Source organism: Canis lupus, chromosome 23, assembly GCF_048164855.1.
Source record: "Canis lupus baileyi chromosome 23, mCanLup2.hap1, whole genome shotgun sequence".
Taxonomy (NCBI): Eukaryota; Metazoa; Chordata; class Mammalia; order Carnivora; family Canidae; genus Canis; species Canis lupus.
The window spans coordinates 40,917,118-40,942,935 of record NC_132860.1 but is presented as its reverse complement, the minus strand read 5'-3'; the positions used below and the strand labels follow the sequence as shown (position 1 = coordinate 40,942,935).

Here is a 25,818-nt window from a genome sequence, read left to right as displayed (position 1 = left end):
TTCTGGAAGAATGTTATAATTGGTGAGAGAGATGAGACATAGTGTTTTAGAAATGCCAAAGTCATGTATACATAAGTTATTGAGCTAAATCTTTTTTTTAATTAGAAAAACATTTTATTTTTTTAGAGGGAGAGCACATGTGGTAGGTGGGGGGTGGGTGGAGGAACAGAGGTAGAGAGAGAGAGAGAGAGAGAGAGAGAGAGAATCTTAAGCAAACTCCACACCCAGTGGAGAAGCCAGAGTGGGGTTCAATCTCACAACTCTGAGATCATGACCTGAGCTGAAGTCAGGAGTCATATGCTTAACCAACTGAGCCACCCAGCTGCTCTTTGAGCTGGATCTTTTTAAGAAGGATTATGATTCTGACCAGTGGGAATGAGAAAGAAGATTCAAAAAGATTGTTTTTTCTGTGTGTGCCTTCTCAACTACAGAAATTAGGAACTGGCCTAACAAGCCCCAAGTTCTATTCAAGTCCTAACATTTTATTAATTAGCTTTTTTTCTGCAGTTTTCTTCTTTTCATAAAAGCAAAGCATTCCTTGTTCATTATGTGCAATTCAGAAAATATAAATGAGCAAAAATAAGAGAAGAAAAAATTCATATAATCGCTTCATATTTCCGTTATATCTAGTTTATAAAACATGCATAGTAACACTACATATATTTTAACAAAAAAGAGAATTGTATTATAGATAATGTTTTAAGCCTCCAGCTCCAGCATTTTATTTGTAGTATGCAATATTTAATGTTTAAACAATATTTAAACATGTTTAAACAATGTTTACCAGCTTTTAAACTGGCAACTCTATTTTTTTAATGAAAAGGAGGCTCTCTGACACAATTAATCTCTCCCTCACCCCTATTAAACTTTGATTTAGAAACAGCCCACTATACAATGAGCTACCAGATAAGGGCTTGAGGCAAAAATTGTGCTTTTTGTCAATTGAGAAAAATTACTACTGTAGTTCAGCTTATAAATAATCTCTCTGCCTGCCAAGAAACAAAAATTCTTTACCTAGGTAAGACAAGAACATCAATTCTTAGCACCAAAAGATTTAATGGATAAAACCATTAATGTGCTCACCTACCTTATCAACCTTTTAAAAGAAAGGTATTAATCTTGATTAAATTCTTCATTGGTGGTTCTCATATTTAATTTCATCAAACCATATCTAAAATGACTCACATTGAAATACTGATTCTTAACTTAGATAATCACACTGACATCTTGGGAAGAACTTATCTTCTTACCAAAGATTTATAGAAACTGTATCTAGGCAGTTTTCTGGAATTAGGAAAACATAACAATGATCACAGATGCAAATGGGAAGGAATGTGTTTTAAATATAAAAGTAACTCAAGATACCTGGTTTCAAGTCTGATATGTAAGAACCCTGGACACTCCATCATTACAGCAAGAAAAGGCTAGACAAATGGAAAATCAACAACTTTTCTTGGGTCACAAAAGAATGAGGTCACAGGGCAAACAGTCACCCCTCAAACTGCAGAGATAAGTGTGTCCAGGGGAAGACAGCTCAGACATACTTGCCAAGCACAGAAGCAGCTGTATTTGTAAACTGGTAGGGAGACGTTAATATTTTGATGAATGATTGGGATATGGACTAACAGTGGTAAGTGAGAAACTCCTGGGAGCCACAGCATTAGGAGGACTCTGCACATTTGGGGGGTTTAATTCCAGGAGCTTGACCAGGTTTTCATGATGAAGACTGGAGAAAGAGCCTTTCCTGGCTCTGTGAGGGGGAGAGAGAGCGGTATCATTTTCAAATAAGTCCCCAGCCTTTTCCATGACAAACTTCTTTAATTCAGAGGAAATGACTTCCAGAGCCTCATCCCAGCTAGGGGGAGGGGATTCCAGCTTTTCCATCTCACTTAAAGGGAAAATAAAACATAGGACACATTGGTAAGGGCTTCAAGGAAAGAAGTAGGGAATGCTATAACCAAAAAAGTAGGGGGCAGAGGAAAATAAAATCTATACCATTGGAGAAACGCTCGTGAGGTTCACAGCCCCAAGCGTTGGCCAAATAAAAGACTGAAATTTAGTTAGAATATTTTCTAATATCCCTCCACACCTTAATACTTTACCATGATATCCACAGAGTTCCAGTATGATGACAGGGATTATAGCTAAAAGAGCTATAAGACAGACAGTATCTGAGGACTAGTATACAGGATAGCCCAAAGCCAAGAGAGAAGACTAAAACAAAGACCGAGGGAGATTTGAAGCCTCCAGCACCTACAGCTACAAAAATCATTAAACGAGGTCCAGCTTCTTGCAAGATTAACATAAATCCTTATATTCAAGCCCTATCTGCCTTCATTTCTACCACTCAATAAAATATATCTGACTCAACAACAAATTACGAGGCATGCCAAAAAGCAAGAAAATGACAGCCTGAAGAGACAAAGCAATCAAAGTAAATCCCAACTCAGATATGAAATAGATATTGGGATTATCAGACAGAGTTTAAATAGTTATGAATAATGTGTTAAGGGCTCTCACAGAAAAAGTAAATGAAATGCAAGAACAGATGGGTAGTGAAGCAGATTGGTGGAAAGACTCTAAGAAAAACTCAAAGAAAATTCTGGAAATCAAAAACACCATAGCAGAAATGAAGAATGCCTTTGATGGGCTCATCAGTAGATGACATAGCTTAGAAAAGAATCAGTGACCTTGGAGATAGAAACATCCTAAACTAGAATGCAGAGCAAAAATAAAAATAAAAAATAAATAAAAGGGAAAATATCAAGAACTCTGAGATAATTTCAAAAGAGGTAACATATGTGTAATTGGAATAACAGACGGAGAAGAAAAAGCAAACAAAGCTGAAGAAATAGTCTCCAATAAAAGGAACCAGAGAAGCCCACTGAAACCACTCCCAATGGCCAAAGCTGAAACAATCTGAGCCACAAAGTAAAGTAGTATTAGATTATAATCCAAAGTACAAAATAAATATAGAGGAGTCCACACTGAAATAAATTAATGAATAAATAAATAAATGAGGGAAATACATAAGTCTACCATGCAGAAGAGTTTCAAATAATTACATAGATACTCAAATACATAATGTAGATGCTATATAACTGCACAAAGTGGCTTCCTTCCAAAGAGTACATTAGGGAAAGATGGTGGAGTCATTTAACAGTTTGAGAAACCTGACCAATAACACTTCTGCCAGGTGATCAAGATTGACATCGATAATGAAATGTCATGTTGATTACATGCAGCCTTGATATGATGTGAAGAGAATGGTGCTTACCCCTGTCATCTTCCTACCCAAAACATATAACTCCAGTCTAAACAGAGAAAAACACCGGGCAAATCCCAATAGAGAGGTATTCTACAAAAATCTGAACAGTTTTCCTCAAAACTGTCAAGGACGTCAGAAACAAGGGAAGTCTGAAAACTTGTCATAACCAAGAGTAGCCTAAAGGGTGTAATAGTTAAATGTAATGTGGTGTCCTGCATGGGATCTTGAAAAAGATATTAAATAACTACTAAGTAATCTTTAAAAGAGTATGGGTTTTGGCTAACAATGGATCAGTATTATTTTATTAATTGTGACAAATGTTCCATACTAATGGAAGATATTAATAATAGGGGGAAATAGATGTGAGGTATATGGGAACATTGTTCTGTCTTTGCAACATTTTTGTAACCAGAAAACTATTCTAAAATAAGACTTTATTTTTTAAAAAAGAACAACTAACAAAAAGCCTTAATGTCAATGGATATGTAGGAACTGATTTGCTTTAGTACATCCACCACCAGCACCAGCTACCTATGGTGAAGTTTCCTGTCCTTGTGGTACTTAGAGTCTAGGGATAGAGACAGATACTAAATAGTAATTTCAAAAATAAATCTGAATTTAGAGACTGGCAAATACTCTGCAAGAAAGAAACATGGTAAGAAGATGTAAGGGGGAGACTTCACTTAGTCGGCAGCCTCTGGGAAAGACTCTGATGGTGTGTTAAATCAAGAGTTGAAGAAAGCACATTTAGAGAGCTGGAGAAGGAATGTTTCTGAAGACTCAAAGAGAATTTGCAAAGGCCTTTTGATGAGAAGTATATAGCAAGTCCAAGGAACTAAGTGACTGATGTGTCTATAGGGAGCAGGGAAAAAATAGTTTGAGATCAAGCTAGAGAGGTAAAGAGGGCCCCAATCATGAAGTGCAGTGGAAAGCACATGAGAAATACTTATATTTTTTCCTAAGAGTAGCAGGAAGTCACTGTCTCTGGGGTTGTAGGTGATAACATGAGCAGATGATCATTTTTAAGTATTTTTTTTTAATTTTTATTTATTTATGATAGTCACAGAGAGAGAGAGAGAGGCAGAGACACAGGCAGAGGGAGAAGCAGGCTCCATGCACCGGGAGCCGACGTGGGATTCGATCCCGGGTCTCCAGGATCGCGCCCTGGGCCAAAGGCAGGCGCTAAACCGCTGCGCCACCCAGGGATCCCCAGATGATCATTTTTAAGTGATTGCACAGATTGCATTGTGGAGAGGGGCTGAAGGATGGTAAGGAATTCCTTACTATCCCTTAGAGGGAAGCAAGGAATGAAGGAATCACTGAGAAAACAAGGTCTGGGCAAAGAGATGGTGTGTGACTATCCAAGCAGCACAGCTGAAGGATGAGGGGCCATAGAAAACTCCAAGATTTCTGGCTTATACTGAAGGACAAAATATTCTTATTCCCAAAGATGTAGACAACTGGAGAAGGAGTGTGGCACGAGGAAGGGATGTTAATACTATGATTTTTTTATGTGCTGTGTGGCTTTTTTTTTTTTTTTGAGATTTTATTTATTATTTACAAGAAACACACACAGAGAAGCAGTGGCCTAGGCAGAGGGAGAAGGAACCTGATATGGGACTCAATCCCAGGAACCCAGGATCACGCCCTGGGCTGAAAGCAGGTGCTAAACTCCTAGGGATCCCATCATTTTTATTTTCTACTATATCTTTTGCTCCTTCAAGGCTTAGGTTAAATACCACTTCTATGAAAACATCAGAGTTAATGTTTTTCTCCTTTGATTATTGCATTTGTCATATTGTAATTATTTGATTATATGTCACTCTCCAACAGTGTGGGGAAACCCACCGAGAGCAATGATACTGTCTTATTGATCATTGTACACTAAATGTCCATCATACTGCCTACCCAACAAGTGGGCTGGGTTTAAAAAATATGAAATTTAGTGGGAACTGTATGGTTTTCTAGGGAGAGTACCTAAATTTTTACCAAATTCTCCAAGAGAATATGAATTAAATACATTAAGAATCATTTACTTAGTGGCTAGTTATTAGAACTGAGAAAAGGAGGAATCCAAGAGATGCTGATGGTTTTGAGTTGGATAACTCTATAGATGGTGCTATTCACTGATCCACAATAGTTAGCGCAGTATCAGACATGTAATAACCATTGTGTTAGGTGCTGGGAATATAAAGTCAAACGGAGAACTGTCTCATTTTAAGAGAGTTGCAATCCGATCAGTCACTCAGCATGCTATGATAGGAGTACCATGGGAAAAGCAGGACCATTAACATCTCGGGAGAACAAAGAAAGAGGAGATAGCATCTGATTCAGAAGGGGATTTGTGATGTATTAGAGCTCCCCAGAAAAACAGAACCAATGGGGTATGCATGTGCATGCACACACACACACACACACACACACACACACACACACACAGAAAGAAAGATACAAAGAAAAATAAAGAGAAAGAGTAACACAGAGAGAGAGCCAGAGAGACACAGGGTCTCACATCATTATAGAAACTTGGCAAATCCAAAATCTGCAAGGTAGACAGGCAGGCTGGAGATTGAGGCAAGAGAAATGGTTAAAGCCCAAAGACAGCCTACTAGTATAATTCATTCTTGCCCAGGGAGGTCAGTTTTTCCCTATGAAGGCACTTAACTGATTGAATGAGATCTGCCCACATTATGGAGAGTAATCTGTTTTCCTCAAAGTCTACCCATTTAAATATTGATAACATCTTTAAAAACACCTTCACAGAAACATCTATAACAATGTTTGATCAAAAGCCTGGGTACCATGCCCTAGCCAAATTGACACATAAAATTAACTGTCACCATGGTGTTGGGTAAGGCACCCCATTTTAGGTGACACTCATGCCTAACTTTTGAAAAATGAATAGCACAAGTCTGGGCAAAGTACCAAACAGGAAAGGGCTGTTTAGGAAAGAATAAAGCACAAGCATGAAGAAATGGAGGTAAGATTTGGGGGCCTTGCAAGTAGTTCAAAAGGGCTGGGAAGAAGGATATATGTGGGTACAAGTGGCTACACCAAAACTATAGAAGCCCTTTCTACACATTAAAAAGGTAAAAAGTTTGAAAATTATTTTGAAATCTATGAGAAGACTTTGGGGGATTTTAAGCAAGGAACTGACATAACCATGTTTAATTAATGCATAATTAAATGAATCAACAGCTGAATTTCAAGGCCCAAAGGAAGTAACCAGGTGACAGAGACAAATTATTTATGCTGGGACCCCTGCAAAACCTGGAGCCTCTCTCTGTGTTTAAAATAACAGTATCCCAGAAGCTCCTTTTCTTCGTGCACCTGCCTAATGACAGAACTCATTTAAGGAGTATTTGGAAATTTTTCCTGGAAAGTAACACATTTAAAAGAAATGGACACTTATTAAGAGTATAAATTGAAAAAAAAATAGCATAAATTGTTGGGGGTGAGTAGCTGCAAATGATAAGCCTGTTCCACAGCTAATAAATTCAACCAGGGCCAACCTCAATTGACTATAATTTTAAATATATGCTTGACAACTTCTTAGCTTGGTTGGGGAAAGGGCAGACAAGTCCTTGGGGAATAGGTAAGGGAGTGGAAACCAGATTAAAATCACTTAAGCTAATGATGAAACTTGAAGGAATTTTAGTGTAAGAACCAAAATATCAGTGATAATGAACCAGAAAGGCCCAAAAAACTAGAAGCCTACAAAAGGCAGTTTCAGAGTTTTATTTTTCTTTTTCCCATAGACACTTAGGAGGGTCATTAAGTAGCAAGGCACCCTGCTATGAGCTGTTTGGAGAGAGGATTAGAAGCAGGCTGCTGTGCTCCCCATGTGACTATAATGTGCATCCAGGACTGAGAGAACCACTGCCTTAGGCAGAAGTCGCCCTCAAGCTAAAGGAGCCCAGTGGCATTCACAGGCCCCAGCTACTCAGAGTCATCTGAAAGAGCCAGCCCTCCCAGACAACATTCGGTTTTTCATTTGGCTTTCAGATATTACCTATGACCTCCTGACTCTCAGTGCTCCTCCCAGGGAAGTGGTGACAATACAGCTTTCCTTGCCCCCTTCACCAAATTGCCTATTTATTTATTCATTAAATATTCTGTCTTGTACCCTCTACATGTCAAGCTCCAGGGACAGGTGGGAATGATCCTTATCCTCATAGATCTTACTCCATGTTGTGATGAAGAGATACATAAAATTGCAAAGCAATGTCAATGATGCTCTTAGAAGCAAATGTATAAAACCTATGGGATTGCAACAGGAGCAACTAATTGTTGGGAGTCAGGGAAAGCTTTTCACAGCAGGCATGGTGTTTAAACTGGTTGAGGAGATCACCCTGGAGGTTTTGCATTCAAAGCAGCAACCCACAGGGAGCCTGGGCATTGATGTAATTGAAAACTGAAAATGGTTTTTTGGTGTGTGGGAGTAGAATGTAGAGTGGTACGGGATTAATAGGCAGTGAGACCAGAAAGGTGAGAAGGGTCAGATTGTGAAAGGTCTATACATAGCATACCAGGAGGGGAACTTAATTTGGATTAATGTTGAGAGTTAATTTGCCACCTAAACAAGTACTTTAGATAAGGAGTGACCATGATTGAATTTGAAGTATAGAAATATGATTACAGTGGGTATGTGTGTTATTGTATTAAATAATAAGTCAATACATATAATTTCTATCTACCGGAGACCATGATATATCAGTGGATCAGTAATGAATAAGACAACTTCTACATATGCAGACAACTATGACTTCTCTTAAGGTAGCTGTGATGCCCCTATTCCTTGCAAAATTTCTCTTTGTTTAGCATAAGCCTTTCCATTACTTCCTACTATTCTTCATTATAGCGATGCTTCTGAGGCTCGTAAAATGATGAAAAATAATCAATTCAGCAACCATTCCCAATTATTAAGCAGTTATACATGTGGTACAATACTGGGGATTTTGACATACATTATATTATTTCTCCAACAATACTGCAAGAGAGGTATTAGTAATAGTAGGAGTCCTGAGAGCTTATGCAACACTCTATGCCAGGTACTGCCGGAAGTACTTTTCATATAGGAGCTCACTTATTTTTTAAAGATTTTATTTATTTGAGAGAGAGAGAGACAGGAGAAGAGAGGGAGAGAGAACACATGAACGGGGGAGGAGCAAAGGGAGAAGGAGAAGCAGACTCCTCGCTGAGTGGGGAGTCTGATGGCCCAGGACCCTGAGGTCATGACCTGGGCTGAAGGCAGATGCTTAACCGAATGAGCCACCCAGACAACCATATAGGAACTCATTTAATTCACAAAGCAATCCTGTGAGGAATTTTTGATCATTATCCCCATATTACAGGTGGAAAAACTGAAGCATGAAGAGGAAAAGCTCTAGGTTACACAGCTAGTAAGTGGCAGGTAGCAGAAAGGGATTCGAAACCAGGCAACCTCACTTGAGTACATGTTCTTAGCCTTGGCAAAGTATTGCCTTACCACAGTATTCCCATGAAAACACACACTAACTGAGCAAACAAACAAAAAGCAGGAGTTTAAATAACTTTCTTCAGTTCATTTAGTTAATAAATGGAGCAGCAGAAATCAAACTCAGGTTTACTGTGCTTGGCACTTTCCATGATAACAAGTGCTTCCAATTGCATGTTTTGCAAATAAACAGAGTGAACCTGCATGATTTGCCTGTTTTCTAATTTAGTCAGGAAAATAAAAATATTGGGAAAGAGCTTGTGAGTGGAAAAACCTGTGGCATTTTGTATTAGAAATGAAAGCTTAATCCACTCACTGCTATATCCATAAAATATAAAGTAGCACCTACAGGTGTACACAGTTGGCACCTAAGAAAAATATCTGATAAGTAACTGTTCCAGAAGGATTCTAGAATCTGTCCCATGGGAAAGAGAATATATTATATACATACATATTTTTAAAAACATATATTTAGCAAATAGTTATTGTATCTACCCACATAGACAAGTATAGGAACTGTATAGTAAAGTGCAAGATAAAACGTCTCATGTGGCATAGTCCTTCCCTTAAGTAACTTTTAGGGAGGAAAGCTACTTATACCATATATATAATAAATATATAAAATATACTTTATTTTAGCCAAGGCTCTAAGAACTACATCTGATGTGGAAAGGCTTCTTTAGGTATAATGGAGTAAAAGTCATCATTTATGGCAAGAACAGTAAAATAAGTTCAAAGATGGGCATAATTAGCATAAGCACCATTTCACAGACCTCGCATTGCTGTCATGAGCAACAGACAACACTGTGGTGTCTAACGTTCTCTCTAAATTGTACCTTTAATACCATGTCTCTAAGCCCTAGGCCCCAGGCATCAACTTTCGTTGAGATGTTAGCAGCCTTACTATATTCCCCCAATTATGATTGATTTTACCTGCTTCTGAGGCTTATAGCAGAGAGCTCACACATATCTATTACCTACACAGAAGGAGAACTCCTTTATTGGTACTGAAAGCTCTTTTCACCAGACAAAAGGATATTACCAACATTTTGGCATCTGGCCCTTCAGATGTACCTCTAATGTTTCAGCCTCACAAAGAATTGGTACCGTTCGATGGAAATTCAGAAAAGTTATGGAATTATTTCTTCACCTAAGAACCTACCTCACAGCCTAGAGATCCCTGCACTCTCAGCTGCACAAAGGCTCCATCCATTAATCAATTTTCACCAATCCTCAACTGGAATAGGATATATTTCATTTTCCTTGTAGGTTCTGCAAGTCCTTGTTAATAAAAATCACTAAAAATCTAATTTTTCACCTTGGATCACTAATAGGACAGGTGCCAAGTCATAAATATCCATACCTGGCCTGCATATCTCCTGGGTTTTTGTCTCTTTTCCAGAACATTTAATAAAAAAAAAAAAGAGAATATGTTTATTTGGTACATATGGGTAGAAGGAATAGAGAGAAAAAATGGGCAGACAGGAACAAAATAGCAATAATCTCTGGGTGTCAGCAAAAGATATTTGAATTTATTCCATACATAATCAGAGTCACTGCTGCTATTTGAGAAGGTGAATGACATGAAAAAAAGTTGTGCATGAGAAGATGTATATGGAAGTGTTGCCCAAGAAGGATTTTTTTGTAGGAGAGATTAGAGGCAAGGTACCAACAACACATATTGAATAGCTAAGTAACTAGAGCCTATACTAACAATGTAAGAAAAACTAAAGGTAATGTCTGTAAATGAAACAAGAAAGCAAAGAAGGTCACAAATGTTTGAACACCAGGAATGCCATCTGGCAGAAGAAAAATTCAATATGAGCTCAAATGCTTCTTTCCAGTGAACAGCAAATATTCTATGCATGCCTCAGAATATTTATGATGGACAATTATAGAAACATGTGGAACACAAGTGCACAAATAATTTACGGAGCAGTAATAGTAAAATCATTGGAAATTTCGATAGGAAAAATTATACTTTGTTCAAGTCTAGCCTAATGAACAAAGGAGATAATGTAAAACATCCTTCAGAAAGCAAACTCAACTGGAGCTGACAACCCACCTTCTTAATCACAACAAATGATTCTGACTGCTAGAAGGAAGGAGCTCATGAAAAGATAGATCAAGGGCTGAAAGAAAATATTATTTTCTGTGTATGTTTCTTTAAAGTAGGAATTATATACTCACCGAACCCCTTTTATTTTTTTCTGTAGCCAAAATCTTTACCACTATTTCTAAGTCTCTTTTCTATTTCTCTACTCTTCTATTCCAATTGGGAGAAACTGACAAATGTATTTCTTACAAAAATCACTGATTCTGAGTGTCACTCAATCTGGTCAGAAATATAAATTGCCACCTTAGGTAAAGGAGAAATCTGTTTGTATTGGGTCTTTGTTATGGGAGGAGAATGAACATGAAAGAATCCCTGTTTTCTGTGCTAAGGAATGATCTATAGAGAGGAGAGACATTAAAGACCCCTTCTGAAAATAATGAATAACAGAGGGTAGAAGACGAAAGGAGCAAATAAAGACCATCTCAGGAAGAGTCAAGGTTGTAAACCAAAGAGTTTATGATAGTGAGAACTTTGGAATCTCTACAAATGTCCCAATTTGTTACCACTTACTATCTGTTCTCGTCAAGTGATTTGGAGTAAAACCCATGAGATAAGAAGGATGCTACTAAGGAACTTCAAGGGAAACAGGAGCCAGGAAGATCATTCCAATCCATAACCATGTGGCAGAGAGGCATTCTGAAGGACAGGGTGGACATGGAAACCATATTCACAAACTCTTCCTTGGGCCCAGCTGACAATCCGTCTCTTCTTTTCAAATCAGAGGAATGAATTTCATGTTTGAAGCCTTTCCTTCAAATGCATATACAGTCCTAGATAGGGAGGATCAGTAATTCCATTTATCTCTTGTGTCCTGAGTTCTTAGGGTTTCCTTTTGAAAATTGAGCTTATTTGTCAGTGAGGCTTAATCAGTTTCTCTTTGTGTCCAAAACATGTGAGAATCTCCAGCTACTAAAAAAAGATTAGTAGATATAATCATTCAAAAAATATAAGAGTTCTCAGAGATTTGATTACTTTATTAGTGGGTTTGCACTCAGACTGACATAGGGATCAATGAAGCTTGAAAAAAATTAACATGCAATAAACACATAAATATCTTACTGGGGACTTAGATGAGGGAGACGGGAGGTAAAATGTATTTGGCTGTTTTCTTGAAGTAGCAGAAAGAAAATGACACTTTTGGAAAGTGATTTTCCTGATAAAGGAGAGAGAAGTCTTCTTAGATGCAGAAATCACATATTATACACGTATTAATGTGACACACAGTATGACTTGAAAGAATGCTGTCATCTAACCCCAGAATTGGTAAACAAGTGGCCTAGAATCATGGCAGTGTTCAAGGCCTTGCCATCCAGATGGGCTCAGTCACAGTTGGAGCAGTTCTGTTCATATCTGTTTTGCATATTGAAATGCCATTGTTTAATTAAAACAATAAAAGGGTGCTGGATTTCCACTTCTTGAGGGGCAGTGGGAGAAGCTCTGTGGACCTGGTTCACAAATCAAATGTAACTGGTGAAAATTATGAAAAACAATCTCAACAATTTAAAGTTTCTGGAAAGGGGCACCTGGGTGGCTCAGTCGGTTAAATGTCTACTTTCAGTTTAGATCGTGATTTCAGGGTCTTGGGATCGAGCCCTGAATTGGGCTCCCTGCTCAGTGAGGAGTCTGCTCCTCCCTCTCTCTTTACATTTCCCCTCTGCTTTTGCACTGTCTTTCTCTCAAATAAATAAAAAATAAAAATTGTTTAAAAAAAGTTTCTGGAAGTTTTTATAAGGTCATACCACAAATGAAGAAACATTTATTCAAGAAATTCTTCTATTTTATACCTGGAAGTTTTGACCTCCTAAGCCCCTTTACCTATTTAACCCCCTAGGCCCCTCTGCTCTGGCAACCTCCAGTTTTGTCTCTGTATTAGGAGTCTGTTTCTGGTTTTTGGTTTGTTTGTTGGGTCATTTGTTTTGTTTTATAGATTCCCCATATAAGTGAAATTATATGGCATTTTTCTTTCTCCATCTGACTTATTTAACTAAACATTTGTATTATGACCCTTTCACTTCTCACTTGACAGAGATTGCTTTGAATCTATAGATTAGTTTGGAGAGTGTTGAAATTTTAACAAGTCTTCCAGTTCATGAACAGGGGTGTCTTTCCATTTATATAGCTTTTCTTTAATTTCATTCAAGTTTTGTAGCTTTCTGTGGACAAGTCTTGTGCTTCTTTGTTTAAATTTATTCCTAAATGTTATATTTTTTCTGATGCTACTGCAAATGGAATTAGTTTCTTACTTTCATTTTCAGTTTGTTTATTGTGTACAGAAATACAATCTTTTAAAGATTTATTTATATTTTTAGAGAGAGAGAGAGAATGCAGGGGGAGGTGCAAAGACAGAGGAAGAAGGAGAGAAGTAGACTCCCTGCTGCGCACAGAGCCTGATGTGATGCATCCCACTTAGCCAAGGTCTAAACCTTATTATATAGCGTTAGACTCTATTTTCCAGTATTTTTTTGATGAGTTCTTCATTTATATAAAGGATATAATTCTACAGTTTTCTCTTTTGTAATTGCTTTGTCTGGCTTCACTGTCAGGGTATACTGGCCTCATGGAATAAGTTAGGAAACGTTTCTTCATATTTTATTTTTTGAAACACTTCAGTGTTAGTTCTTCTTTAAATACTTGGTAAAATTCATGAGTTAAGTCACTTGATCCTGGGATTTTCTTTGTTGGATTTTTTTAAAATTACTATCTCAATATCTTTGTTATAGGTCTTTTCACATTTTATATCTCTTCTTGGGTTAGTTTTGGTAATTAATGTGTCTCTAGGAATTTGTTCATTTCATGTAGGTTGCTGATTTGCTGTTCTGCAAATTGTTCACAATGTTTCCTCATAATCTATTTTTCCCACTGTAAAGTCAGTAGTAATATTCTCTCATTCCTGATTTTAGTGATTTGAGTTTTCTTTATTCTTTTCTTTTTTCTTTCCTTTTTTTTTTTTTCCAATTTGACTAAAGGATTATCATTTTTGTTGATCTTTCCAAAGAATCAGTTTTTGGTTTTATTTATTTTTCTCCATTATTTTCCTATTCTCTTTTTTAAAATAAAGATTTTATTTATTTATTCATGAGAAACACAGAGGAGAGAGAGAGGTAGAGACACAGGCAGAGGGAGAAGCAGGCTCCATGCAGGGAGCCCGATGTGGGACTCGATCCCGGGTCTCCAGAATCATGCCCTGGGCTGAAGGCAGGCACTAAACCACTGAGCCACCTAGGCTGCCCATTTACCTATTCTCCTATTCACTATAGTAAAAATGCTGATTCCCATTTCCAGTCTAATTTTTATTATTTCTTCCTCCTTATTTGAGTTTAATTTGCTCTTCCTTTTCTAATTTCTTTTTTTTTTTCTGTTTCTTTTTTTTTTCTTTTTTTTTTTTTATTGGTGTTCAATTTACTAACATACAGAATAACCCCCAGTGCCCGTCACCCATTCACTCCCACCCCCCGCCCTCCTCCCCTTCCAACACCCCTAGTTCGTTTCCCAGAGTTAGCAGTCTTTACGTTCTGTCTCCCTTTTCTAATTTCTAATGTTGGTGGCTTGGTTATTAATTTGAGATATTTCTTGTTTTTTTTTTTAGCAATTTACAACTATAAATGTTCCTCTGCATACCACTTTTGCTGCATCTAATATGTTTTTTTTTATGTTTTATTTTAACTTAACTTGAAGGACTTTCTAATTTCTCTTGTGATTTCTTATTTTTTTGTATATATATTTTTTATTGGAGTTCAATATGCCAACATATAGCATAACACCCAGTGCTCATCCCATCAAGTGTCCCCCTCAGTGCCCGTCACCCAGTCACTCCAACCCTCCACCCACCTCCCTTTCCACCCCCCTTGTTCGATTCCCAGAATTAGGAGTCTTCTTGTTCTGTCTCCCTTTCTGATATTTCCTACCCATTTCTTCTCCCTTCCCTTCTAGTCCCTCTCACTATTTTCTATATTCCCCAAAAGAATGAGACCATATAATGTTTGTCTTTCTCTGATTGATTTACTTCACTCAGCATAATACCCTCCAGTTCCATCAATGTTGAAGCAAATGGTGAGTCTTTGTCGTCTAATGGCTGAGGAATATTCCACTGTATACATAGACCACAGCTTCTTTATCCATTCATCTTTCGATGGACACCGAGGCTCCTTCCACAGTTTGGCTATTGTGGACATTGCTGCTATAAACATCGGGGTGCAGGTGTCCCGGCGTTTCATTGCATCTGTATCTTTGGGGTAAATCCCCAGCAGTGCAATTGCTGGGTCGTAGGGCAGGTCTATTTTTAACTCTTTGAGGAACCTTCACACAGTTTTCCAGAGTGACTGCACCAGTTCACATTCCCACCAACAGTGCAAGAGGGTTCCCCTTTCTCCACATCCTCTCCAACATTTGTGGTTTCCTGTTTTGTTAATTTTCCTCATTCTCACTGGTGTGAGGTGGTATCTCATTGTGGTTTTGATTTGTATTTCCCTGATAGCGAGTGATGCAGAGCATTTTCTCATGCGCTTGTTGACCATGTCTATGTCTTCCTCTGTGAGATTTCTGTTCATGTCTTTTGCCCATTGCATGATTGGATTGTTTGTTTCTTTGCTGTTGAGTTTCATAAGTTCTTTATAGATCTTGGATACTAGCCCTTTATCTGATACGTCATTTGCAAATATCTTCTCCCATTCTGTAGGTTGTCTTTAGTTTTGTTAACTGTTTCTTTTGCTGTGCAAAGCTTTTTATCTTGATGAAGTCCCAATAGTTCATTTTTGCTTTTGTTTCTCTTGCCTTCATAGATGTATCTTACAAGAAGTTGCTGTGGCCAAGTTCAAAAAGGGTGTTGCCAAAAAAAAAAAAAAGGGGGGGGGGGTGTTGCCTGTGTTCTCCTCTAGGATTTTGATGGATTCTTGTTCCACATTTAGATCTTTCATCCATTTTGAGTTTATCTTTGTGTATGGTGTAAGAGAATGGTCTAGTTTAATTCTTCTGCATGTGGTTGTTCAATTTTCCCAGCACCATTTATTGAAGAGACTGTCCTTTTTCCAGTGGATAGTCTTTCTTGCTTTGTTGAATATTAGTGACCATAGAGTTGAGGGGCCATTTCTGGATTCTCTATTCTGTTCCATTGATCTATGTGTCTGTTTTTGTGCCAGTACCACACTGTCTTAATGATCACAGCTTTGTAATACAGCTTGAAATTTGGCATTGCGATGCCCCCAGCATAGGTTTTCTTTTTCTTTATTCCTATGGCTATTCGGGGTCTTCTCTGATTCCACACAAATCTTAAGATTATTTGTTCTAACTCTCAGAAGAAAGTCCATGGTATTTTGATAGGGATTGCCCTGAACGTGTAAATTGCCCTGGGTAACATTGACATTTTCACAATATTAATTCTTCCAATCCATGAGCATGGACTATTTTTCCATCTCTTTGTGTCTTCCTCAGTTTCTTTCAGAAGTGTTCTGTAGTTTTTAGGGTATAGATCCTTTACCTCTTTGGTTAGGTTTATTCCTAGGTATCTTATGCTTTTGGGTGCAATTGTAAATGGCATTGACTCCTTAATTTCTCTTTCTTCAGTTTCATTGTTAGTGTATAGAAACACCACTGATTTCTGTGCATTGATTTTGTATCCTGCCACACTGCCGAATCACTGTATGAGTTCTAGCAATCTTGGGGTGGAGTCTTTTGGGTTTTCTATATATAGTGTCATGTCATCTGCGAAGAGGGAGAGTTGGACTTCTTTGTCAATCTTTGATTGACAATGATTTCTTTTTCTTGCCTGATTGCTGGGGCTAGGACTTCTATTCAACTATGTTGAATAACAGTGGTGAGAGTGGACATCGCTGTCGTGTTCCTGATCTTGGGGGAAAGGCTCCCAGTGTTTCCCCATAGAGAATGATATTTGCTGTGGGTCCCTACACTTTGAGGAATTTTGATCAGGAATGGATGGTGTATTTTGTCAAATGCGTTCTCTGCATCTATTGAGAGGATCATATGGTTCTTGTTTTTTCTTTTGTGATGTGATCTATCATATTGATTGTTTTATGAGTGTTGAACCACCCTTGCATAACAGGGATAAATCCCACTTGGTCATGGTGAATAATCTTCTTAATGTACTATTGGATCCTATTGGATAGGATTTTGGTGAGAATCTTTGCATCTGTGTTCATCAGGGATATTGGTCTATAATTATCCTTTTTGGTGAATATTTTTCTGCTTTTGGTATCAAGGTAATGCTGGCCTCATAAAATGAGTTTGAACGTGTCCCTCCCTTTCTATCCTTCAAAACAGCTTTAGTAGAATCGGTATTATTTCTTCTTTAAACATTTGATAGAATTCCCCTGGGAAGCCATCTGGCCCTGGACTTCTGTGTCTAGGCAGTTTTTGATGACTGCTTCAATTTCCTCACTCGCTATTGGCCTGTTCAGGTTTTCTATTTCTTCCTGTTCCAGTTTGGGTAATTTATGGTTTTCCAGAAGTGCATCCATTTCTTCTAGATTGCCTAATTTATTGGCATATAGCTGCTCATAATATGTTTTTAAAATCATTTGTATTTCCTTGGTATTGGTTGTGATCTCTCCTCTTTCATTCGTGATTTTATTAATTTGAGTCTTTTTTCTTTTTAATAAGGCTGGCTAGGGGCTTATCTATTTATTAATTCTTTAAAAGAAACAACTCCTGGTTTTGTTGATCTGTGCTACATTTCTTCTGGTCTCTATTTCATTGAGTTCTGCTTGAATATTTATTATTTCTCTTTTTCTGCTTGGTGTAGGTTTTATTTGCTGTTCTTTCTCCAATTCCTTTAGGCATGATTAGCTTGTGTATTTTAGTTTTTTCCAGTTTTTTTTGAGGGAGGCTTGTATTGCGATTATTTCCCTCTTAGGACCGCTTTTGCTGTATCTCAAAGATTTTGAACATTTGTATCTTCATTTTTATTAGTTTCCATGAATATTTTTAATTCTTCTCTAATTTCCCAGTTGACACATTCATCTTTTAGTAGGATGCTCTTTAACCTCCATATGTTTGAGTTTCTTCCAAATTTCTTCTTGTGATTGAGTTCTAGTTGCAAAGCACTGTGGTCTGAAAATATGCAGGGAACAATCCCAATCTTTTGGTATCAGTTGAGACCTGATTTGTGACCCAGTATGTGGTCTATTCTGGAGAAAGTTCCATGTGCACTTGAGAAGGATGTGTTTTCAGTTGTGTTTGGATGCAAAGTTCTGTATATATCTGTGAAATCTATTTTTTCCAGTGTATCATTTAAGGACCTTTTTTCTTTGGTGATGTTGTGCTTAGAAGATCTGTCATTTGCAGAAAGTGCCGTGTTGAAGTCTCCTACTATTAGTGTATTATTATCTAAGTATCTCTTTACTTTGGTCATTAATTGATTGATATACTTGGCAGCTCCCACATCAGGGGCATAAATATTCATGGTTGTTAGGTCTTCTTGTTGGATATACCTTTTAAGTATGATATAGTGTCCTTCCTCATCTCTAACTACAGTCTTCGGTATAAACTTCAATTTATCTGATATGAGGATTGCTACCCCAGCTTTCTTTTGAGGACCATTTGAAATCTAAATGGTTCTCCACCTCTTCATTTTCAGGCTGGAGGTGTCTGTCCTTAGGTCTAAAACGAGTCTCTTGTAGACAGCATAAAGTTGGGTCTTGCTTTGTTATCCAGTCCGATTGCTTTGTTATCCAGTCCGATATCCCATTTTGATGGGATCATTTAGCCCATTCACGTTCAGAGTAACTATTGAAAGATATCAATTTAGTATCGCCATATTACCTATTCAGTCCCTATTTTTGTGGATTGTTTCTTTGAGCTCCCTCTTTCTTTTACAGGGTTCCCCTTAATATTTCTTGCAGAGCTGGTTTGGTGGTCACATAATTCTTTCTGTTTCTGCCTATCTTGGAAGCTCTTTATCTCTCCTATTCTGAATGACAGCTTTGCTGGATAAAGTATTCTTGGCTGCATATTCTTCTCATTTAGGATCCTGAATATATCCTGCCAGCTCTTTCTGGCCTGCCAGGTCTCTATGGAGAGGTCTGCTGTTAATCTCATATTTCTCCCCATATAAGTTAAGCATCTCTTGTCTCATCCTGCTTTAAGAATTTTCTCTTTATCTTTGAAATTTGCAAGTTTCAGTTTTAAATGTCAAGGTGTTGAACGGTTTTTATTGATTTTGGGGGAGATCCTCTCTATTTCTTGGGTCTGAAAGCCTGTTTCCATCCCCAGATTTGGGAAGTTCTTAGCTATGATTTGTTCAAATATACTTTGTGGTTTTCTCTTTCTCTCAGCCTCTTCTGGAATCCCAATTAGATATATATTCTTCTTCTCACCCTATTATTTATTTCCCTAAGCTTTTCCTTGTGGGCTTTCAATTTTTTTTCCTCAGCTTCCTTCCTTACCATCAACTTGTCTTCTATGTCACGCACTCTCTCTTCCACCTCATTAACCCAGCAGTTAGAACATCTAGTTTGGAGTGCATCTCATTTAATCTGTTTTTACTTTCGGCCTTATTAGATCGCAATTCTGCAGTAACAAAGTCTCTAGAGTCCTTTATGTTTTTTTTCCAGAGCCACCTGTGGCTTTATAATTGTACTTCTGAATTGAATTTCCTGCATTGTATTGAAATCCAAATTGTGTAACTCTGTGGCTGAGAGTAGTTTCAAGTTTTCTTTTGTGGTGAATTCTTCCTTCTACTCATTTTGTCCAATGTAGAGTGGCTATATGAGCAGTCTGAGTTAAAATATCAACAACGACCTAAGTAAAATGCATCCTAGATGATTCCAAAGTGGTCAGAGACCAGAAAATTAAAGAAAAAGAAGAACAGAACAAAATAAAACAAAAGGAACAGTAAAGTGAAAAATAAATTTTAAAACAAAGTAGTAAAAATAAAAAGCCAAAAGCCAAAAACCAGAAACAAAGAAGAAAAAAGGAAATGAAAAGAGGAAAGAGAAAAAGAAAAAGAAAAAGAAAAAGAAAAAGAAAAAGAAAAAAAAAGAAAAAGAGAAGGGGATTGATGGTGGTGAGAAGTGGTAGTGGAGAGAGGATGTAGTCTACCTGAGGATCTTAGAGGGTGATCCTCTTGGTTCTGAGTGTATTTTGTTTTATGTGTTAGAAGATGCTCAATCCCAAATTTATATAAACCAGCAATACTTATATAAAGCCCCAACATTGACCACCAAAACATAAACAAGATAAAAGAGGGGGGCAGAATGGGAAGGAAGAGAGACTATAATCTCACAAAATGAACCAACAGGGTGTTCCACTTGGTTCTGGGTATATGTTGGTCATGCTTTAGAAGGCAGTAACTTCCACCATTGTAAAAGAAAACGAGGCAGAAAAAACAAAAAACAAAACCCCATATCTTTTATATCTACCAAAATTAAGTTGAATACATTGAAGGGAATCCAGAAGTGAAAAATATATCTAAGATATGTAATTATAGAAATATGAAATTCAAAAAGAAAATACCTTAAAAACGAAGAGCTGGTAAAATATTGTAGTTAAGGTGAGATAAGAAAAATATTGGAAATATTTAATCTGATATAAAAACGAGTCATAATGGGAAAAAGAAAAAAGGAAAGAAAAGGACCCACTAGTTTGTTATACTATTTTCCCTTAGTCCTGGAGCTTTCCAGTGCTGCTTGGTCAGTAAACTTGCTCTTCCCATGTCCTTCAGGCTGGTTTTCTGTGGGAGGGTCTGCTGTACTGATTCTCAGGTGTGTATACCTGGGGGAGCTGCCTCACCCCCTGCTGGGTGCCGGACTCACTGGGAGCTGTTAATCCTGTGAGGCCTCTGTTCCCTAGAACCCCCTCCCCCTGGCACGAGGTGAAACAAAGAAGAAAATCAACAATGGTGGCAGCCAGCTCTCCAGCTCTGAAGTCAGCTACCCGGGAGTAACTAACCGTAGTCTCCCAGTCCTCACTGGCCTAAATGCTCCCAGGGGCAGGCACAAGTGGACTGACCTGCACAGCTTGCAGAGCACCCAGTGGCAGGAGAGTCCTCACTGTCCTGTGCCCTCTCCCCCACTTGATTCTTAAAAAAAAAAAAATTTTTTTTTTTTGCCTTCCTACTTTGTTAGGAGCAAAAAGTTTTTTTCTCTATAGCGTTCCAGCTGTTCTCTCTTTAAATCTCAGGTTGAAATCATAGGTGTTCCGGATGTTTTGAAGGTTATCTAGGTTATCTAGGTAAGTTTGTGGGGCCAGGTGCATCGAGGACTGCTACTCTTCTGCCATCTTGTCCCTCTAAGCTACTATCTTATTAAACTATTTGTGAAGTCCTTCTAGAATTGAGTCTCTATCTACCAAAATAAAACTTTGATTGTTGGGTGTCTTATCCAGAAGTAAACCTGTTTGAGTGGGCAGTTCTAGTTTCCAAACAGACTATTCCTTTCAGCTGAAGCAAATAGAATGGTATCTGGCCATCCTCTGCATGGAATCTAAGCCTTATAGTTAGCACATTCTATCTGAAGTCAAGTGACATTATTCATTAATCCCCAAAACTCTAAGTGCCCATTCAAAATTCAGCAAATATTTTGGAGTGGCTACACTGATTCTTGCATATAAAGATCTCAGAAAGACTGGTTCCTGCCTTTAAAAGTGCCTACAGTCGGGATCCCTGGGTGGCGCAGCGGTTTGGCGCCTGCCTTTGGCTCAGGGCGCGATCCTGGAGACCCGGGATCGAGTCCTACATCGGGCTCCTGGTGCATGGAGCCTGCTTTTCTCTCTGCCTGTGTCTCTGCCTCTCTCTCTCTCTCTCTCTGTGTGTGTGTGACTATCGTAAATAAATAAATTTAAAAAAAAAAAGTGCCTACAGTCAGGAAGGGTAGACAAATACAGGAACGTGCAATTTTAATAGACACCGGGACAGAGATAAGTAAAAGAAAGTAAGAAGGAGGAAGGGATCAATTCTGAAGGGAAGGAAAATGAGAAGAAGTAATTTGAGCTGAAGTATAAAGAGTTGCTAGAAGCTTGGTTGGTGGATGGGGAGGGAAGGAAAAGTTGATGAAGCATTTTAAAAAGAAGACAACAGTGCCCCCTGAAGGGGGGGCACATTCCTAACGAGAATGGAGAACTAGGATGGAGAACTCAATTATTCTCAATGATTCTACTCAGTTGTGGAGAACATAGTTCAGAAATAGATGAATGTACTTTGTCTACAACTCTCAGGGCCTTGAGTTAAAATTTCTTTTTATTCTCTCCTCAAAGGATGCACGTACACTGCCCTTCTTTGCAATGAGAAGCCTTCTTTGTAATTAGTATGCAAATAGGAAGGAGCTTCCTGATTAGCCTGTCCATCTGAGAGGAAGTAAAATATATTTTTGCAAATAATTTACTTGCCTTTCTCCATAGAAAGAGAGGGAGTCTTTGAGGGAACTTATATTTGGGGAAAATACATGCTATTAAAATAATACAATTTTATATTTAGAACGTATAATTATTAAGCTACTGTCTCACAGACCCAAACGCAGATCCAAATGTCTCACAGACCCTTCCATTATTGGTAATAACCTGGTCAAGTTGATACATTCTGTTGATGGCATTCAACCTCCCCCCAAGTTGCAGCAGTGTTTGCTTAAAAAACCCATGTGCAAAGTAGCCATAGTGACAAAGGTGGAGGCTAGGCATGGATTCAATGATACAGCTTTCCTTCTCACAAAGGCTGACTTAGCTATCACCACTAGGGAATGCCAAATCTGTTAATACCCTGGAGTATTAGAACCAACTATGAGATTCGCCTCTGGAGCAGGGAACAGTTCACTCAGCTGGTACATTGATTGCATTGGACTTCTACCATCATAAAGCATACAGCAACTGCTTTCACCAAAGCATATGGATTTGCTTTCTCTGTGGCTAATGCTTCTGCCAGCACCACCACCCATGGAACCAGAGGATGTTTATCATCACATTATTCCACTCAACACTGCTTCTGACTATAGCAAAAGCAATGCAATATTGTACTGTTTCTGGTGGAATTCACTAACTTTACTATGCACCCCATTACCTAAAAGCTACTGGCTTAATGAAATAGAGGACTGACCACTGAAGATTCAGTTGCAGTACCAGTTGGGAGAAAACATCCTGAAGACTTGATGTCCTGTCCTACAAAGGCAATACATGTTTTTAATTACTGAGTGCTATTTCTCCCATGTGCATCCTTTCAGGTACTGAAAGTAAGAGTGGAAATGGAAATGTTTCCTTTCACGTCCGCATTTTATAACCCACTTACATAATTTTCCCCCTATAACCATAAGTTAGAGATCGTTTGGTTTTTAGGTATGACTTTTTAAAGTAGAAAAACTGCTTCCTCATATGTACATAAAAATATACATTGGATTGAAGTTTAATTGAAGGACATTTTAGGTGCTTTATTCCACTGAGCATGCGTATAAGAAAGAGGGATATGATGCAATTAATCCTGATTATCAAGGTATGTTTGGGTTGTTGCTACACAATAGTCCAAGAAAGACTATGAAAATCAGGGAATTCTCTGGGAAGTTTTTAGCCTTTCTATATTCAATGGTAAAATTTAATGGAAGACTATAGAAACAAAAGAAAGATAAAGTAATTTAGCATTCATGTGCACTAGGAAAAGAGCTTTGGCTAGCTGAGCTATGGGCTGAAGGCAAACAGAACATGTTATAAGTAGTGGAAAAAATTATAAATAACAACCAAGGCATTATAACCTGTTAGGGAAATGAGGTCAACAGTAGCTCTACATGTTTTCTTCCCGGTCTATTCTAGGTTTATTTTTACATATTCCCTAATTTTTTGTGTTATCTATGTCCATGTATTTTTGATGTATTAACTAACATTTTTAGCATCTTTTTCTTTTCATTCCATACAAGGACTATCAATAATATTTAAATTTACACTTTAGTTTTTAGTGTACAGAATATGCAATACAAACTATTACAGAATTTGGGAATCATATAACATCTCCCAGAAGGGGAGACTATAAATCAAAAATGAATATAATGGCTTTCAGGGTTTTAGTTATTTCTTTTGTGGGATAGGATGAGTGAATCTTCATTTGTAAACAACAACAACAAAAACATAAACATGGTACAGCTTAAATGTCAAATTTAACCATGAGTGGGAAGGTGTATCTGTGTTGGCTCTCAAAAGCCAAACAGTGGACTCTGCTGATTATTCGCTAGTGTCTTTCAACCCTAGAGATATCCTCCTATACCCCATTTGTGATACTGAGGCTGAGCCTCTGTAAGCTGCTTATTTCCTTTACAAGCTGGATCTCTCCTAGATGCTGACATAGACTGGAAGAAGAACAAGGGCTAACTCTCTCCTGTTTATTTCTTTTTCTTTGAGGTTTTACTTATTTATTTGAGAGAGAAAGACAGAGTTAGCAAAAGAGAGCACAACTAGGGAGGAGAGGGAGAAGCAGGCTCCCTGCTATGCAAGAGGACCCAAGATCATGACCTGAGCTGAAGGCAGATGCTTAACCAACTGACCCACCCAGGCACCCAGGCAACCCTATCCTGTTTATTTTAAATGATTGCCCTTGATCTGAGAAGGCAGTAGATCCAGCACTTCCAGGAAGAGTATCATCATTTCCCTTAAAAATTTTCAACATAAGTTGGGCCATTTACCCCCCACCCCCAGAAGCCTGATATCTAGTTCTGTAAAATGCTGCTAAACTGAGGTATCAGTACCGATCAACTAGAACCCCCTGCTCAGAGGTTTTAGTTCCTGCTTCATGAGACATGCCCCCCCTCCCCCACCTTTGAATATCAACTATTAGTATGAAGTGCCCATACTAACTAAACAGTATCCTCTTGTCAGAAGTCAGAGGCCAAGTCTGTGAAGGCTTTCCAAAAGCCACTAGTATCTAATATGTCTAACCACCTCCTTGTCTTTTCCCAGCCCTAGGGGTTTCCTCTAGTTCCTATCTTTTTATTCTTTTAGTTTCCTTTTTAATTCTCAAATCTATTTAATCTATAACTACTATTTGTATTAAGTACTCTGTTAAAATAACTGGCATCATTTCTTTGAATGCTGGCCCACATACAACATGCATACACTCACAAGCACACATGCATGTACACACACATCCCTGTCAATCTTTGATAATAAACTATAGAAAACAAACTTTTTCTTGGCTAAATAGTCATGGGTTAATTTTCTTTTTCTTAGACAAAGTTAAGAAAAACCTAGACTGTAACTACAGAGTATACTTTGAAGACATAAGATATAGGAGAGTATCAGAAATACTCCTTGTGTATTTATATTTTCTACATTTTACCAAAGAAAACATATTCAGATACTCAAATTTCTCCTATATATATATATATGTTTTCTGAGCACACATACATTTTTAAATGCAAATTGAAAATTGCATACCTGAGTTGTACTAGCAAAATTTCAAGTGCTCAGTAGCCACATTTGCAGACCTAGATCATTGGCTCCTTGCCCACATTGCATCCTGATGCAATAGATACAACAATCTATGGATGTTATTTTTGAATGACATACGGCAGTTGCATGATGCCAAAGTAAATCCAAGTAAAATACTACTATTACCACTAATACCACTATTAAGCAGGATTTCCATTTTTCTTCTGTGTTCTGCCTCTCCTAATACCCCCAAGACTGAGAAGGGAAGCTCAGCTTTTCCAAGTCAATCACACAGTAGTAATAGTGAAGCACAGGAGTTATTCTGGATAGAAAAATGGGACCATAGAGGCTCTAAAGCCTTTCTTTATTTCTTAATTCTGAGCTCTGACACTTACTCATGAACTCTGATTCTTAGGTTTACACACTCCTAGTTAGCAGTTCCTCTGACATCAATTCTGTATCAGCATCTGAACACAATTTTATGTCTTAGCTATTATTTTGTTCTCTCTCTGGATCCGTTCCTCACTCCCTCTGTTTACCTCAAGGTTTGTGCTTGATTACTTCCATCTTGACACTTACCACTAACACTAGGATTGCCTTCCCTTTGTGACT

General features: G+C 37.9%; 1 protein-coding gene across 1 annotated transcript in view; it reads right to left on the bottom strand.

The window, feature by feature from the left end:
* TYR (tyrosinase) overlaps positions 1–25,818 on the bottom strand; it is a 100,666-nt gene that overhangs the window by 17,261 nt on the left and 57,587 nt on the right. The window lies entirely within an intron of this gene.